The sequence below is a fragment of the Neolamprologus brichardi genome, chromosome 11, assembly GCF_056152115.1.
Source record: "Neolamprologus brichardi isolate AB-2024 chromosome 11, ASM5615211v1, whole genome shotgun sequence".
Taxonomy (NCBI): domain Eukaryota; kingdom Metazoa; phylum Chordata; class Actinopteri; order Cichliformes; family Cichlidae; genus Neolamprologus; species Neolamprologus brichardi.
In genome coordinates, this window is record NC_142114.1 from 9513191 (window position 1) to 9526831 (window position 13641).

Genomic DNA, 13641 nt, shown 5'->3' on the forward strand with positions numbered 1-13641 from the left:
TCAGTCTGAGGATGGTTATAAGGCTATTTCCAAATAATTTTAAGTCTGCCATTCTTCAATGAGAAAGATTATTCAAATAACAGGGGCAAATATTGCAGACTTGCGCTAATTTTCCCAGGAGCTAAAGAATTACTGAAAGATTAAAATAAAGAAATTGTAATGAGTCAGTCAAAGTCCAGATCTCAACCTACTTGAAGGCTGCAGGGGACATTTAGAGAGCTGTGCCTGAGCAAATGTCCACCAAACTCAATGAACTGAAGAAATATTCTACAGAAAAGTGGGCCAAAAACACCTAAAAGACAATATGAGAAACAAATAATGTCACGCAGAAAGTGAGAATTTCAGGTTACTCAAAGTCAAGGTGATTCACAAGCTATTGATTGAAATATGAAGTGTACTTAGTTTTTTTTTCCCACTGATTATACATTTTGGCTTAACCCTTATTAGACAAATAATGTCAGAGCAATATAGCATGTGTTCTTGTTAATATTAGGTTTCATTTACCCATTTTAGGTCATGGAAAGGTCATTTTTGATCATGCTCTGATATGCAAATCCTGTGTTCAATATCATCTTCAATCCTTTAGGAGATCTGGCTACTGCAGAGATGTCAAAATTACTGTAGTTCATAGGCCACATACAGCCAACTTTGTCGAATTAAATCAGCAAATTCAAACCAGATGATAGCTGTTAGCACAGTCACTCGCTAGCTGCTGATGTCACCTGGGAAATGGCTGAAAAGCTCTCCATCAGAGACCAATTTGATACGGATGGCCGCACAAAATCTGTCATTCAATTAAAATGTTTTGCATCATAATTACATCTGTTCAGAACCCAGTTAGCCTGTGAAATAAACAATCTGTAACCACCGTTGATCATTTTGGCTCTGCAGTGGGTGGGACATGTCAACTGTTAACTCACAGAGCATCAACAAACAGCTGTGCACACATGTTTGTTGTGTGACTTTTATTTCGTAAGTTGACCATTTTGACAGCATTGAAACAGCAGGAAGTGATACGGGAAACATATGAAGTAAAATGGCATTAGTTGTTACATAATGACAGAAATACTGATTCATCTGCAACAACCCACCCACTTTTAACACACAAAGTCTAAGCTTACACTAGCATGCAAGCTGAATTATTATTACTGTCTGTATTCACACTTCTGGCTCATCCAAAGAATTTGTTATGTCACTATGACTGGCATGTTTACAGCCTTTGACCATCATGTACAGTGAAGTGCCTTCCGATTTTATAAATCCTCTTAACATCCCCCCTCAGAAGAGGCATGAACAGTGCCTGCTTCTTAGTGGGCTTGCCTACATGGGGAATCAGAGGCATTCAAAAGCTGTGGGATCACCATTAAATCAGAACAGAGGAAAGTGCAACTGTGACGCAGTCGCAACAGCTGAGGGACAGTAGAGTGTGGTGAGCAAGCACTTACTAATGCAAATCACATAAAAGTCAACAAGTGCTCCTTTTTTGGTCTTTTATTATGCAAACAAATGAGTCTTGATATGAGGTGATTAAATTACTACTGGACAAGATTTAATTAAGTTTTTCCCCTTTCATCAAGAGCATAAATTCTTTTTTTTAAAAAAAAGATAAAAATGACTACTAGAGAAGAAAAAGTCATGTCAGTGACTGTGGGTAACGAGACATTTGTCATGCAGCCGATGTCTTCTTGGGCGCTTCTCTGGCGCTGATAATTGGCGTCTGTCTTGTGTCAGTGACGTAAAAGACGGATTTAATGCGACATGACCATTCAAACAGCAGTCGCTTTCTAAAACATCGGATATGTATCGGATTCAGTGCCACATACGAAAGTGACTCAGATCGGATTTGAAAATATCGGATTTGTGCCGTTCACACTGTCATACCATGATCGGATATGGGTCGCATAGGGTCAAAAAAAAAAAAAAAAATCAGATTTGATGCGCTTTCACCTGCAGTGTGAACGTAGCCTAACAGTGAGCAAAGTAGGATGATTGAAGAGCTGCTCCCAGGATATGAGATGGTTAATCACGTTTGATCGAAATAGGAATAGCCAATCAGGGACTCTGCCTCCTCTCTTGCTTCGCGTGCAGCCTCTGTGTTAGTGGGTGCTTGATTACAGGATTGGAGACAGGTGCCCTGTAGCCTGAACAGTGCCTGACCATCTGCAGCCACTTGAACAATCAGGTCTTCTGAAATGCTCTGCCCTGCCACTCCTTTGCAACTAGAACACAGTCTCTGCCTTTGCAGTGCTCATCTGTAAACTGGCCACTTTTACTGTTCTATTAGTATTCTGCTTATTGAAATTCATGCTTTCTTACCTATGCAGTTTCTTTGGCTGACTCAGCGCTTGCCTCCCAAACTCCTGTCTTGTCAGTTCTCTCTGTTCAGCTCCCCTTTGTCTTGGCTTATTTCTACAGTTCCTCTCCCATTTTGCTTGGCCCAAACCTTAGTGACATCTTAATGCCACAGCTTTAGCTTCTGGTTGCCAACGTGTAGCCTAGCTTCCAGGTCCCTGGCTACCAGCCCAGACTAACCCAAACTTCAGGTTTCTGGTTACAACTCTAACATCAGGGTTACTGTTGCCACCCCAGCTCCTCAAGTCCTTTCGCCAGTTTGCTTGTTTACTGAATAGTCTACAACTCTGCACTTCGCTGGTGAACAAATGATTTGTAAATCAGTGATTCAAAAAAGGAACTCCACATGTATTTTTGTGCACTGATAAAGCTTAAATTTCTATTGAGGATTTGCAGATATGTGACTTCTAACCATGTGACTTGAACTTATCTGCCATTTTGGACATGTGACAATGTAAGATCAAGTGAATAACATAATCACACAGGCCTAGAGATTGGGCAGTGACTTCCCTGGCAACTGCCTGTCCCTAGGGAAAAGGTGTTCCCCAAAAACCTCCTTGTGATTACTTTAGTTACTAGTATACTGCTATCTTAGCCTGAGGTGAAGTTATAGACTTTATGGGTTATGGACTCAGCTACTCTAATAAATAAATTATAACAAACTCAAAAGCATGCCAAAAATGGAACTGGAGATATCCATCAAATGCCTTCAAAGTTGCACCTTGTGAAAGATTTTGGCTCTAGCGCTGAAACAACTTTTACTCTTCAGGGTGAACCATCTCCATTTCCAGTTTGCATGGCTGTTTTTTAAGTTTTACTACTTCTTGGCTGGTCGTTTGTATTTGCAGGATAACATTTGAAAACAATAAACTACAGGTAATCATTTGCCACCAACCAAAGCAATCACTAGGAAGGTTCTGGGGCTAGCACCATCTCTGATCCAATTTCATCCAATGAGATACAGCAAACTCCAGAAATGAGTGTTTAGCAGTCAGGAAATACATCACTTTTATCCATCAGCTGGTGATTGTACAGCAAACCTGATATGGCAATCACAACTAAAAATCCTTAGCATTCAACCTTTGCTAGATTTTCTTTCACACCCCGACTTAGCTGTCTTGCCGTAGTTCTTAGCCTTTCCTTTTTCATATAGTGTAAAGAATTACCAATGCAAACAGATTGGAATACACAGAAAAAACAAAACCCTCAGTCACAGAAGCTTGGATGGTCATTGAAATGAAGGTCCTTGCCACCAAGGAGGATGCTGGGCCTGGATCTGCATGTAAATGACTTCACATTTAAAAATAAATAAATAAATCAGTTTGAATTAAGTGCAACTGTAAAAATACGGCTGACATTTTGGCCACAAGGCACACTTAGATTTTCAGTCTCTGAAGGACACACATTATATACAAAACTAAAGGGGTCCTTGTTAAAAACTTGTCACGACACGACCACATCAAAGGAAAAATGAAAAGGGCAATGTGGGCAACCAAGAGAACTAAACTGACATCTTAATGCCATCCTCGCTGTCGGTGTGACACTACTTGCCACAGGTGCCTTATTAAAAATACAGTTCTTGTCAAGTAGAGCTTTCAAAAGAAGTTCATGTTGGAGACAGAAGTACGTCCTGACCCTGTGACAGCTTCGACAACACCTGACAATTATTCATACTTTCCTGCCCTTCTCAGTCCTAACCTACTGAACTTTTAGCTTGTCAACTGCGACATATTTCTCTAGATTATATAAAACAAAATCACACAAACAGATCCCCCTCCCCCGGTCATTACAAACCCTGAAGAGAGTACAATCAGGTGAATAAGTTGTGAGACCACCACACAAGTGCCAGAGTACCTTAAAACTAGAGCCTGACCAATATATGATCTTTAAGACTGATATTTGTTTTATATTTGTTTTCCTTCTCTCAGACACACAAAACCTGAAAAGATTTTGCTAATATATTGTCTTGGTTTATTATTTTTTTAATTACTCATTTACTCTGTGTCTGACTGTGCTTGGACCTGTTATGTTCATGTTGTTTCAAACCCAGTTGCTAACAGCAAAGTTGCAAAGTGTCCTCTGGTGGGAAAACGATGCAACATCAACACTCATAACCTGGCTGAAGGGTGTTTCTCCTGGCTCTTCTTTAATTTTTCCACTTTTATTTATCACCATTATAAATGTGTTAGCCCTGTGACACAGTGTACCCCACGTATACCACCTCTTGCCCTATGGCAGCTGGGCTAGCTCCCCACCCCCCAAACTGGATAAAGGATATGATAATACACAGCTAACATGAGAAATTGCACAACAACAAAAAAATCCGCTAAACAGTGAGGCCACAAAAGGTGAACCGCGTTATAGCGAAGGACCACTGTATTAGCCCACTATAAAACAGATTGGGCTCTACTTAAGATGTTGTTCCGTTTACTCTTTACTTTTGGATGCTAGCTTTGGTAAAATGTCTTTTTACTACTATAGATGACCAGAACCACATATCATGACTTAAGCCTAGCACCTACGATGTAAAGAGTTATGCCTTTCTTTTTTTTAAGGCTATCCCACATGTAAAGAGTGGACTGTTGTCACCAATATAAGACACAAACATCAGAGTTAAAGGCCAACCCCCCCCAAATAAAACATTCATCATAAAATTGCCTTAGCCTTGTTTTTATTGTACTTCTTTTTTGGGAGGTTTATTTGGTTGGTTCACTCATCACCATTAAAAATAATAAATTAAGTCTTCCTCTTCTGTAATTTTACTGCTGTGTGACAATGGAAAATTCCACTGCTTCAGCTTCAGTCAGGCCTCTGATCCCCATACAGCACTAGGATACTGTAAGCGGTTCAGTGTTCCCGAGCACTCCTGACATTTGAGCAGAGAGAGTGGGAGTGGAACACAGTGATTTGAACACATTTCAGCACTTGGGTCTTTTGAGACTTTCAAAGGGATCCAGGTTCCACTTCGTACATGTGGTTTGGGGATAACTGCACCCTCCAGTGTTACATCCTGTCCATTCTTTACAGATGGAAGACATTTCATCTCACATTTGTAAGGTACTGTATAAAAAGACACTGGAGTCTCTGGAGCTCTACTTTCTCAAGGCCAGTTCTATCCCCCATGTTGACTGAATGTACCAAACGTTTATTTCTTTATTAGAGCTGTAAGAACACCATTAGATAAACCAATTAAGACCAAAGAGCAATATACATTTACAGCAATATAAAATTGAGCAATGTGTTGTTCAAGCACATCAAAAGCACAAATGTGTGAGTAAAGCGAGACGCAGTAGACTTAACTGGGCTAAAAAGCCACAGAGTTTTACCAGTCATGGGCATTGAATACAATGGTATCCAATGGTAAAATGTTATCCAAGAACTAGTCAAAGGGTCTGTAAACCCTGTAGCTATACATCACAGGAACAGACATACCAGTCACAGTCACACAGCTGTGTTTTTGTAGACTGGCCGTCTACTAAGTGGGCATCAAGCTCCCTCATCTGGAGACCTTAGTCTTTAATTCAACAGCTTCAGTAATAGCACTGTATTGCAACTACATTGCAGTGAGTCACAAAGTAGCACATAACTTATTTTTGTGAAATTACAAAAGGACCTAATTTAAGGTTGTGAGCTGCAAGATATCCACATGGCTCGTCTACAGAAACGGCTAACGTCAAAGATCCTAAAATCCTTTCATATAAAGTTGAATTAGTAAGGTAAGAATAATTACAACTTGTTACTTTCAATTTCATCATCTGCAATCTTTGTTTTCCTCCTTTAACACTGCATTTTTATTTCCTGTGTAGCTAAAGGTGTTTGGAAAATTCGACAGGTGATCTGTAGTGGGACAGATCACCGGTCCAAGCAGTTTCTTAGCTCAGAGACTGGAAATCAAAAACATAGTCTGCATTCACTCTGCTCTGCGTTTCAGTGAACACTGCAGTAACCAGTTGTCATTACCCAGGTGGGCGTTACACTGATCAAGCACACAGGGTTGCCAGCCAAACGAGATAATGCTGGAACATAGTAAGTCACAAACATTCTAGTCCCAGTGATCCAGAGCACAATCGACTGAAATCATTAGACCTAATCATAGAATTTAATCTGAGACATAAGAGTAAATATAAATACCACAATGTAATCAACACCTTCATTTTAGCTAACAAAGTGTTTGAAACCGCAGACCTACCTGTGAGGTAGGTTCACCTACCCTATGTCAGGGGCGATTTTAGCCCAGTTTTGGAGGTGCTTCAGCACCCCCAAAATGAATCAAAGCACCCCCAAAGATGTCTTACTTTTTTTGAAAATATTTGCTGTTTGTGGGACACACTACTAAAAGTATAAAAAGCATACAGTACTTAATATAGATGGAACATTTTAACAACAAAAGTATAGATAACCCCTCCCCCCTCCCAAAATGGTTTGTTCCAGCTCGGCTCTCTCCTACTTGCTTTAGCGCAGTGTTGCCAACTTTGTCGCTATATTTAGCGAGTTTTCAGACCCCTATCTAAAAAAATAGGGGTCTGATATGTGCTTTCACGTCTACTCTCAACAAGCAGCGGGTGCTGTAACGCAGTCAGTTCTTCTTTTACTCGTTTACTCTTATGCTGTTTTGTGGATCACAAGGTTTAAAACTACTTATAAACACACACACACACAAAGTAACTCCACCAGAGTGCCTATTTCGGGTCACTTTTGCCGGTCCAAGCCCGGGTAAAGGAGCAGGGTTCGAATTGTGACATTAAAAAAACAATAATTGCTAAAATAAATTTAATTTGTAGTTCTAAATAAACTCTAAATGCATTTAGGACGTTTTTTCTCACTTTATGTCTCTTCCACGATGTTATCTCTCTCTCTCAACATAGATTACAATTACATTAGCATGACCAATTATGCAAATTAGGTGATGACGTCATTTAGCGACTTCTAGCGACTTTTAGGACAGCCAATAGCGATTTTCCTTACTGAGGAGTTGGCAGAGACGCAGCGGAGCAGAGGTGGAAGTGCCTGGCTTAAAACAGGACATGTTAGCTGCATTTAACTTTCAGTTACTCTTTATATAGTTAGGTAGGAGTCAGACCATGTTTCTTTTTAACTGAAAAACATTACACCAGGTAACCTGCTGTGTTGAAAATAGGGCTGCCACGATTAGTCGACTAGTCACGATTACGTCGACTATCAAAATCATCGACGACTGATTTAATAGTCGAGGCGTTGTTTGAAGCTTTGTAAGATCACAAAAGACGCAGGAACAAGTAGTAGAATTTAAGAGTGTAATAACGGACTGAAACAGAAGATGGCAGCACTGCATGTACAAGGATGCCAGCTGCCGTTAAACCCCGAAGAAGAAGAAGGAGCTGTGTCCCAGAATTCATAGCGCAGCCCAGCTCAGTTTCCAACAATGGCGGCAGCTAGTTAGTTTTAATATTACTCTTATTATTCTTTCTGGGTCACAAAATAAACGTTTAGCATATTTTCAGGCGAGAATGTAGCTGCGTAAACCTCAAATATCCGCTCAGTTTATCAAGACACCACATATTTTCAAAAGCGCTCCGATGTTTTCGGAGACGTCTGTTACCCACTAGCTTGATAGCTAGCCGGGGGCAAGGCTCTCTAGAGCCCGTGAGAACACCGGACTCCGGCAAATCGTTTTCAAACCCACTGCGGTCTTTTGCTACTCAGGTTAAACACATATAAGTCACTTAGATAACTTAAAAATGTTATTGTTTGGCTTTTTTTAGTACTTAATTTGTTCCTGAGTAAATCGGTTAGGCTGAGATTAAAGTTATAGTTTTTACACAGCTGAATAAACGTCAAGCAGACAACTGATTATCAGAAGTGTGAGATGCTCGAGAATATACTCCGGTGTCCCGTTATATTTTAGATAACAATGAGTTTATTAAACTTCACCGAAACAATCTGCAAATTTCATTCAAATTTAATAAACTATCATCTTGTCTTTATTTTTAGTTAGCACATACCTTAAACACTTAGAGCTGTAAGCTAATGATAGTTATATGAGAGCAGATGCATGCTGGTGCAATAAGCTGTACGCTGTACATCCAATGGATGCATGATCTGATTAGTCGACTAATTGCAAAAATAATCGGTGACTAGTCGACTATCAAAATAATCGTTTGTGGCAGCCCTAGTTGAAAACGTGTTTTCCGACGATGTTTGCTCTGTAGTAAAATTAGCGATATTTGACTGCCCTGTTGATCTCATTGAAATGTATACAGCCTATTTAAAATCTAAAACTTAACATTGTCCGTAGCCTGCTGTTGTTACCACTGTCCTGTTTGAAATGTAATGAGAGAAACTGGTTATTTTGCCATATGTGCATGTGCCAATATTGAACCCAAGGTACTTACTAGCTAACTGACTGGATGCCCATTAACCTTATAACTCCTGGTGTGTGTGTGTGTGTGTGTGTGTGTGTGTGTGTGTGTGTGTGTGTGTGTGTGTGTGTGTGTGTGTGTACACAGATTGTCAGTCCAAAGAGGGAGAGAGGAAAGAGGGGAACATGAGGACAAAGTACAAGATCAGGGAGTACTAACAGGCAAAACAGTAACTGTTTAACTGGCAAAGAAAGACAAACAACTAATACAAACAACATACAATCTGGAAGTTGTGTTCTCCCTATATTAAAGCTGCTATACAGAATCTGCAAAACAAATTGGGTTGTCAGCCCTGGCACTGCATTACCATATTGAGCTTCAGTCAGAGGAAGTCACGGTTGCCAAAGACTTTATAAAGCTCAAGAGTGAGGCTGGTGCCATTCCAGATATGTTAACATTGTACAATCTTCTGGATAATCAGATCTTCCTCAAACTGAAAACTGTTATTCAGGTTGCCCTAACAAACCCAGTTAGCAGCTGTAGCTGTGAAAGGTCTTTTAGTGTCTTGAGTCAGCTCCATACCTGGCTGAGAAGGACCATGGGTCAAAGCAGACTCCAGCACCTGGCTGTGATGTCAGTTGGGAAAGAGGTGCGTGAGAGACTTGACCACCAAAATGTGATAGACAGATTTACCAACCTCAAGGTGAGGCGACATAGGTTAAAAGAAAAGAAAAAATCTGCAGAGCCATAGTAGTATCTGCAGTAAAGATCTTTTCATACATTGTATACATTGTACCAAAGGCCAAGTGTCTCCATTTTCTAATAATATTTTGTATATTTCAAGGACTCTTCTATTTTTGGAGTGTATTTTTTATGTATCTGTATTGTATTATACATACACTTTAGAAGTGAATCTCTGTCCAAAAAATGCACACAGTTTACTTTTTACTCACTATGAGCATCATTTATCATTTTTCCCCAGTAATTAAGGTTAGGATATGTATTTTTTTTTTAATTCCAATCCATTCTTCTTTGGCAGCATTTTAATAACCTTGATCAGATTTGATGGTTTTGTTACAGACTTTTCAAAAAAGTGTTTTGCTATTCTTTCAAAAATGTGGGGATTAAATTGTGTTAAAATGTACAAAACAGTGATGTCATGTTTTGTGACGAGGACCCAGGCACAGAGAGACTTGATGAATTTAAGAAACTTATGATTTAATAAAGAAATTTGCAGACTTGCACAGAGAGGGTAAAATTATGATGACTGATAATGGAGATGAAGACAACAGACGATGAGGACAGGGAGGAACAGGGGTTTAAATGCACCAAGGAGGCAGTCAGAGAGAACTCGGGACAACTGGAGGCATTTAGGGATGCAGGGACTGACAGAGACGGGAAAGAAGTCTCATTGTGATGAGTAAAGTTTACCTTGCCTGGATGGGCAGCTCTCTGGGTGCTCAGCACCCCCAAAGCTCTGATCCTAGAATCGCCCCTGCCCTATGTTTATGTACCACGCTGGTACTTCGTCTATTTGATACTGACACAGGAAATCATTCAGCCTTTATCAGTTTAATGTCTGTGAATGGCTTTTGTAAGTCGGTTACTGTGAAAGAGCTCGGTTGCATTTTTCCTGTTGCAAAACATCTGACGATCACCTTCATTTCTAAACTTACAGCAGCTAGTGATGTGGGTGACTCTGTCATGAGATCGACCACAAACATTATCCCGGCAGTAGTCCTTCCTCTTTGCAATTTTTTTTAATTTCTTGAGAACATTGATGGCATATGATTGCATGTCTGTGAGTGCAACCAAGGTTCTTGGTAGCAAATTTACATCATATATTAGTCAGCTATAACCACAAACGTTAAATAAACTGCTGTGTTCCTTTTACCTCAAAGTTCCGATGTGGGAACTGACAGTTGTTTTAGTAGTAGAGGTAGTTGGAAATGCAAGAACAAACAAGCTTTGCTCCATAGCAAGGCAGAGCCTTTCATGCATCACTGGCAATACAGCAATGTTTTTATGGTTAAAAACACATTCACAAATAAAGCATGGTGAGAAAATCTGGTCACTGCTCTGTATATGGCTTCTAGAGTGAGTGCAAGTTTTACTCGTACGCATGTACACTGCCGCAGTCTTGGATTGCAAAGTCAGGTGGGTGGGGCTTCTCTGACTTGAGTATCAATGTAAATAGAACACAGCCTATGACTCATTCATGAAGTTAACTGTCCCTACTTCTCCTTCTCCGCCTGCCTTCATCACTAAATGTGCAGACAGGAGAGAAAAAAAAAGCTAAATTTGCAGTGCCAGTCGCAGGCAACTAGCAGCTAACAGCATTTTTTTAAGGCGGAAGTCAATCAACAAAATGTAATTATCAATGTGACAGACACATTAGTGATGGTTGGATCAGCTCAACATAAAAAGACAGATTATACAAACTGGTTTATTTAATTTAATCACTTAATAATGATGACATTAATCATCACTTATTGTATGATTATTGTACTTATTGTATTTTGGTGAGCTTCTGTAGCTCTACGCTGTTTTTTCTGCCTCTTCAAAGCCCTCATCAGCATTTGTTGTAGGCTTACTGCTAAGGGGTAAAATCCTTTATGAACAACTCATCTATGACTACTCATATGCCAATCAGTGGCATCCTGCGCTCTGACTAATGTTCACTTCAATCACTCACCTTAGTTGAGAAAAGTGCCCCCCCACACCCCACCCCAAAGTTATTTTGCATATCATTGCTTAAAATTGCACATCTGTAGACTAGGAAACTGTCTGCCTGTCTGAATATGTGCTCGGATTCTAGCGTTGATTGTTCGAACTAGATACTTCAATGAATGTATTCTTTTCCATTTCAGGACCATCATCCCAAGAAAATTTTCTTCTGTCGTTTCCCTTGTTATTTCCCAGAATGGCTTACAAAACTATGTGAGAATGTGAACTGCAAATTCCCTGAAGCAGCACTGGAAAAATAGTATTCCACAAAAGCCACTTTCCCATGCTGTTTTTGAGCTTGAAGGCGGAGAAAGTAACCCTTTGTTAAAACTTCTTGTCAGTTGACAAACTGGTGGCTTTGATAGTATCTCTGAGTCCGCAACATGTGTAAGAAGAGGTACTTCTAGGTGGGGAGGGGCAGAGAGTCTGCATTATGCTACCACATCCTTGTAAAATTGCTGACATTTGAGATAAGCGTAAAGTCAATTTCTTTAAATGTCGCTGAGCAAAAATGGTCTCAGCATGAATTGCCACAAAGCCTGTGGTTGGCCACTAATGAGCACAAACAAAACGGTGGTTGAAACTGCAAGAAGCCATGCAAATGGGTACTAGCTTGGGCTGCTATTCCTGTGTCGATGTAGCATTTGTTGCATTTTTTTGTGTTCTCATTTAAAAATCTGCTCACACTTTGTCAAATTTAGTCATTACTGTTTATGCAAACTGTAAGCATGCAACAGCCTGAGCCTCTGTCTGTAATCAAGTGTTGACAACACAACAATCAGACGACATCCGAGCAGGACCAATATACAGTAGCAGCAAAGGAAAAGCAAATAGTTCTTATCTGTTACTCTGTTATGTTTTCCAGTGACACATTTAAGTCCTGGGTTGTATTCTATCGGGAGTTCTGCGAAATCTTCAAAAGCACTAGCCACTAAAAGCACATTTGAGCAAACCTTATTATGGCTAAATTTCTACTCTGGCAAAATAAAAAGGCCAGTGTTATCATCTTATACATCCAGGTGGGATTTAGAGCTGTAAAATAACAGCGGTGAGAAATTGTCCGAAAGCTGACAGAGAAACACTTTGCCTGGTGTGTGAGTGAAGGGATAGGTACAACTGATAAGGGATTGGGGGAAGGATCATGACTCTGACTTCAGCATCTAAACACAACCTGCCTTACCCTGTCACGCTTTGTTCCCTTTCCACGGTCACTATGACAACCTGCTCTTGTGCCAGACCTTTTAAAATTGACTTCAATTTACGATAATGGAGCTGAAAGAAAGGGGAAAATAAATTATATACAAAGAAAGATATATGGCACAATATGTGTCTGCATAGGATAAACAATGCTGCTTTATTGCGACACGCTTCCCCCAACACCTCTCCCACCAGCTCGGCACGTGACAAATTGATCCACCTCTCCTGCTCCTCTCCAGTGTGTGTTTTTGCAGGAATAGGAGACAAATCATGCGTGGGCTGCGCCAGCAGCACCCCTGCTGGTTCGGGCTCCCCCATTCACCACATGACCGCTCTGCCCGTCACAGGCATTGGCCAGGTAGTGAGACATAACCCAGAGCACACAGCAGACTACAGGGTTTACACGGTGCACACATTAAGCTGCCTTATTCTTTCCTTTTGCTTTAACTTGCTCACTGTTTGGGGTCGGGGACCTCACAATAAACTCAAAACCTCTTCATCTACGGTTGGAGCCTCACTTGCAATGGCTTAAAGTCGTTAGACAAGGTCGGGGTTAATGATCGAATATCATTAAACTACATTAACGTCCTAATTTAAGCCTCCAAATACGCCTCCACGCTTGGCATACAGAAGCACAGTCTCAGAGCACACAGATGAGTCAAGAAAGTCACACCGAGATTTGTTCTGTTTAAATACAACACTATCAGAAGCAGTTTCTGTGGAGCATTAGCCCCAGGGCAGAGCAGCACACCTTGCGTCCTAGCCAATTTGAAAAAGTCTATTTGTCGACTCGCGGCACGAACTACACTTAATTCTCCAGTTATTGTTGTTTATTTTATACCATAGTTTCTGCTTAAGCTATAGCACTCCTGTTAGATGTGGAGTATTTGTTGGCTATAACTTCACTGATCTGTGCTCAGGCTCTCAGCAGCAGCACACAGGAAATTACCAGCCAGCGTCACCTTAATCCAGTTCATTATTTTTAGGCAAGTGCACTGACACAGCAATAGTTTATCTTCTCGATTCA

General features: G+C 40.4%; 1 protein-coding gene across 1 annotated transcript in view; it reads right to left on the reverse strand.

Moving 5' to 3' along the window:
• Nucleotides 1–13641, reverse strand: part of LOC102798151 (myelin basic protein-like) — a 51195-nt gene that overhangs the window by 21886 nt on the left and 15668 nt on the right. The window lies entirely within an intron of this gene.